Source organism: Herpailurus yagouaroundi, unplaced genomic scaffold (genome assembly GCF_014898765.1).
Source record: "Herpailurus yagouaroundi ecotype Mexico unplaced genomic scaffold, PumYag 198, whole genome shotgun sequence".
NCBI lineage: Eukaryota > Metazoa > Chordata > Mammalia > Carnivora > Felidae > Herpailurus > Herpailurus yagouaroundi.
The window spans coordinates 659,659-664,994 of NW_024412429.1; the positions used below are offsets into that span (position 1 = coordinate 659,659).

General features: G+C 59.2%; 1 long non-coding RNA gene across 1 annotated transcript; it reads right to left on the reverse strand.

The window, feature by feature from the left end:
• Positions 1–853: 853 nt before the first annotated feature.
• Positions 854–3,909, reverse strand: LOC121013167 (uncharacterized). The gene is made up of 3 exons (XR_005782541.1): positions 3,512–3,909; positions 1,884–2,495; positions 854–1,143 (listed from the first exon to the last, which is right to left on the reverse strand). It is a non-coding gene; the product is annotated as an uncharacterized LOC121013167 (long non-coding RNA).
• Between the last annotated feature and the right edge of the window lie 1,427 nt (positions 3,910–5,336).

Below are 5,336 nucleotides of genomic sequence, written 5' to 3' on the forward strand. Positions count from 1 at the left end.
CCCCCCCCCCCCCCCCCCCCCCCCCCCCCCCCCCCCCCCCCCCCCAGACCCCTAGCAGTGCTGAAACCAGTGGAGCCCAGCAGCCCAGCAAGCATACCAGTGTGTGCTCAGACACCAGCAGAGCAGGTATATCAAAAAACCAATATCATAAAAAGATGAAGAAAAGTTCGGCTTGGACAAACTTACCAAGAATTTTGTAATCGGAAGACCTAGGAGGACTTTTTTAAACTTTTTTCATAGTTAAAGGTATGTCTTGTTCCAAAACACACTTTGCACTTGAATTACATGTGGGAGAGAGCCATGGGGGCTGTGAATGGGGGCTAAGTGCTCACCCCCGCCCCGCAGGCGAGGCCGAGGTCACTGCCCTGCGCCCCATGTGCCGGCCCCTTCGAGACACCCTCCCCTCCTGTCCCATTGCATGCTCTCCCTGCGAGGGGCCTCCTCGAGGTCGTTGCCCCCACCAGGCATCTTGGCCAGGGGGCCCCACCGCCTGCTGCCTGCCCCCCACCCCCACCCCGTGCTCCTGTGTAAACAGCCCCACCAACAGGGTTTAACCCTTGGTCCTAGTCTCCCCAATCCCCAGGCAGATTCCACCAGCTCCAGGGTGCACCCGGGATCTGCCTGCGCCACAGGGTCAATCAATCCATCGATCAAGCACGCCCACCTTTGTTAGCAGAGCCTTGTCCCCCCTTTCGCCCCCTGCACTGCACCCCACCCCCACCCCCCTTCTGGAGCCCCCAGGGCCTGGAAGGCGGGACTAACTGGGCCACTCCCAGGGGCACCTGGTCCCCGAAGGCAGCCTCCCTGCCCCCACCCACCTGCAGCAGGCCCGGCGGCCCAGCATTGCCTCCCTTCCTGTCTCCTCTCTCTGAGGGCCACCCACCCCCACCTCAGGCTCCCCTCCCCTTGTACTCACAGCACTTACAGGGGCTGAGGTTGCCCTTTACCGTTTGGGAGGCCCGAGGGAGCAGAGCCCCTTGCCACCTGTCCCCAGACTTATTCCAAGAGCCACCAACAGTGTGTGGTGCACAGTGAATGCTGAATTCATAAAGAGGACAGAGGGAGGCAGGTAAGGGCAGTTGCAAATTTGGGCCAATGACCCTAATCCGGCCTGTAGATGTGTTCTATTTGGTCTCCGTTTCTCTTAAAAAAAAAAAAAAAAAAAAAAAAACCATGTTTATGTTAAAATCAGGAGGTCTCACACTGAAACCCAGATTTCCAGATCCTTGAGGAAAGGCTGCTGGCGGCCTGGCCTGCTCCCCCAGCCTGGCGGCAGCTCCCTGCACCACTCTGGGTGGCCCTCTCCTGCCCACACAAGTCCCTGCCCACGTCCGATATGGAATGGAATGTGCGGAGGCCACGGGAGGCCCGACGGAACCGGTAGAGGCCCCCCCCCCAATCTTTTCTAAGAGCGAAGGCCCTGAGGAAACGCTGGGCACCTGTCTGCCCGGCTCAGGCCGCTCTCTGTCCTCGCTGGACCTCAGCCCTGCTTCCAGAGCCTCATGGCCAGGCACGCACCTTCACCTGCACTGTTCAGACGGGGTGGAGACTGAGCCTGGGACTCAGCCTGGATCTGAAACTTTCTCCAGCTACATATTTTCCACCTGGGCCCCAGCGCAGGGCCCCCATTGGGGGCCACCCCCCACCCCCCCCCCCACACACACACACACGTCCCGCAAGCAGGTGGACGATTCACCTGACTGTGTGTGTTAACTGAACCTTGGAGGCTGAGCTGGGCGGCTCCTGGGACCAGGTGGGTACAGCCTGGGAAGTGCCAGGATCCAGGGCCACGCTCCAGGTGCCCCGCAGCGGCCCCCAGGCACACACGCTGAACCCTCAGCCCACATGGCCTCCAGCGCCACCCCCCCGCTCCCCCAACTGACCAGCCCCTCCTGTCCGGCGCAGACCCCGATGTGCTCCCTCGAGATGCTTCCTCTCAGGGCAAGTCTTTCCTGCGATTTGAAGTCGCATGTGAGGGGACTGGTCTGCAGACAGGGGGCCTTGCTGAGCAGCCCCAGGTGAGCAGTCTTCTCCCAAGGGGAACCTGTTTGAATTCAGACTGGAGCAACAGCTCTCACCTCAGTTCCTGGTGAGACACGGTTGAGGGTCCTTCTTGGGGGGCACCTGTCACTTGGGGGTTACGGGCTGGCCCTTACGCATGCTGATGCCTACTGGAAGGAGCAGTAGATTTTTTACCAAAGGGGGCACCCGGTGGCTACAAGACCTCAGATCCAATGGGCAGAGTGCCCGCACCCCAGCTGGGAGAGACGGCCCCTCTCCCCGTCGGCAGGCGCCGGTCCTGGAGCTCGGCCTGGGCACACGGCTTTCACAGAACTCACAGACAGAAACCAGGGAAACGCCGCGTCGTCTGCCTCCTCTGCCGCTCTCCCTGTGTGTTACCGGCCATCATCCACCTGCTGACGGGCTCCACGAGAAACGGTTTCAGGATTCCAAGGTGTCATTGAGGGTGACACTCTTCATACTTGTCATTCAGGCTGCATTAGGCAAAGATAAATACAGGAAAAAGACAACTCAGAAGACGGCAACTTCTCAAAGAAGGTGCGTTCAAACAGGATCCAGGAGACACCTCTGCCACACACAGCAGCTGCAGGGGCCGTGGCCGGAGGGAGGCAGGAGGCAGTGGGAGCAGCGGGGAGCAGGGCCTGAACTCAATGCCACAGCACCGCCACCTTCTCGTAGTTATTTGGGGATTTGCAAAACACCTTTCTTCCAAAAAGCTTAAAACATTTTAAGCCTGTTAACTCTGTGGTCATAATGGACAAACCAAGAGGTAACTTTTATCTCCTTCCGGGCGAAAACGGAAGCTCTGTGGTGAGGGAAGAGCACGCGGCCACAGCTCAAACCACGGCTCAGACCGTGGCTCGGACCACAGCTCGAACCACCCACTCCCCACTGAGGTGAGGGCAGAAATTCCAGTAAATGGGATCTTTCCGGTTGATGCTCCCTCTCCTGGGTGCCGCAGCGGACCTGCCCTCACCATTTAATTCTTGCAGCAGAAACAGGGCCAAACAGAGGCGGCCACGTCCTCTCAAACAGGTGCAGGTTGAAGGAAAAGCCTGCATCTTCGACTAAGAACCTGCGTGCCAGCCCAGCTCACCCAGTGAATAAACAACACATGATGTCTGGGCACTGAGAGGCCAGCGTAAAATTAGTTCGTGGATTCTCCGTGGAAAACTGGCTGTGATTTATAGCGTGTCCAAACCTCTCACTGATGCTTTTGTACAAAACACTTGCCCCACACCCTCAGACATTCTTCAGTTGCTAGGATCTTACTGGGGTGCCTGGGGGGCTCAGTCGGTTAAGCATCTGACTTCGGCTCAGGTCATGATCTCGCGATCGGTGAGTTCGAGCCCCACGTCGGGCTCTGCTGACAGCTCGGAGCCTGGAGCCTGCTTTGGATTCTGTGTCTCCCTGTCTCTCTGCCCCTCTCCTGCTCACACTCTTGAAAATAAGTAAACGTTAAAAAAAAGAAAAAGCTATAGGATCTTACCATTTGATTATGTCCCCGAAGGCAATGTGCCCTTTCACGTGACTCATGTTCCTTACGAAGAGTCACACAAACGGCCCACTTGAGGTAGCAACTTCCAGCAGCAGGTGCAGAAAAGGCTCTACAGCCCGTGGAAGATCTGCTTGGCTGCACGTGCGTGAACGTACTTCCAACCCGCCACACAGCGGCCAGTGGCTCCCACAGTTCTAGGTCTTGCAGAACTCACAACAGCTTTATTTGATCTGAGTAGTTTCTGCTGATGCACAATTCAGATTCCTCCAAGAAGGAAACTCAGCGTTTAAAGTCCCTCCCCTGGACAAACAAAGTCTAAAAACGCCCACATGTTTGTAGTGCGTAGTGTGCCAGCCTCTGAGGAAGAGGGTGAGGGACACGTGTGTGCACACACACTCGCATTCTCCAGCTCGGTGGGGGGAGGGGTGCTCTGCGGCTGGCACAGCCAGGTTCTGGAAACCACCCCACATTCCTGACAGGCCCGGAGCTGCCCGTGGAGCCTGCCAGGACACGGAGCCCCTAACGACCATTTTCAAGACCTAAATCCCCAAATAAAGCTCATGTTGGAGAACAGGACTCCGTGTTTAATTCATGCATGATGCCGACAAAGTCAAAGTCACGGCCTTGCTCTGTTCTGCAGGTCTGCCCCGGATCATCGCCTTACAAACGCACGTCCCTGGGGACAAGTCTGTCTGAGGGAAATCACTTAATTGGAAAGATGCACGCTCTTCCCAATTAGCGACAAAAATTAAAATTCACGCCCAATCCTCATGTTTAGCCATAATTGTGGTCAGTGACATCATCACCAGACGGTCAGCAGACGGTATCTGTGAGCCTTCGTCCGCCCGTGTCCCGCACCACGGCACGCCCAGGCTGGCTCCGGGGAAGGGCCTGAGCAGGCTCGGCTCACAGGGAGGAGACAGAGGCCCAGGACCGAAGACTGGGGAGCACCGGTGGGGATGAGCCACGGGGCCCGGATTCAGAATGTGGTGTCCAAGCCCCAGAGCTGGGACGCCCAGAATGGAGGCCGAGCTCTGTAATCAGGGAGTCGCCTCCAGGCCGGCAGGCAGAGCGCCTCAGGGCGCACCTGTGCAGGGGTGAGGTTGGCGGGCAAGAGGAGGGGGAGAAGGCAGGGGAGGCAGGCCGGTAGGGTGCGGGGTCCGCCGTCAGTGGTGAGGGGAGACGCGGTCGGCACGCGAGACAGGAAGCTCACCCGTGACGATGGCACCCGGGGCAGGAGGCGTGCCCCTCAAACCTAGGCTTGGAGGTGAAGGAAGGTTGTGGGGACCGCCGTGGCCTCCTGCGTCCACGGGGACCATCGCCTGCAGAGGGCTCCGCAGACGGTGCGGGCAGGACGCGGGGTGAGGCGGGCTGCTTCGGAGAGAGTGCTGGACGCAGCCACCCCTGGTCCCTCAGACCCATCCCACCTGGAACGCTGCCTCTCCGACGGCAAGCCGGCCACCCTCAGCGGCCTCGGGAGCAGCCCCGGAGGCCCCACTGCACAGAGAAGGGGGTCGAGGCCCCGCGGGCAGAGCGATCTGCCCCAGGTCGCGTGGGCTTGGGAAACCAGCTCGAGTCCCCGCAGTGGGCTTCCCTTCCTTCCCACCACCCGGCTAAGCAGACAGCGGGGTGGCTGTGGACGCGGGAGGCCAGTGGGGACACCAGAAGGCATCTAGGCTTTGAGGGTCTTTGTGCTCAACCCCCCTCGCTCCCACGGGGATGCCAGAGCCGGGTGCCCACCCAGGCTGAGCCCGAGTTTTCACTTATTTCCCTCTTGACAAACCCCATTGTCCAGCTAAATCAGCTGGCAAAGCCC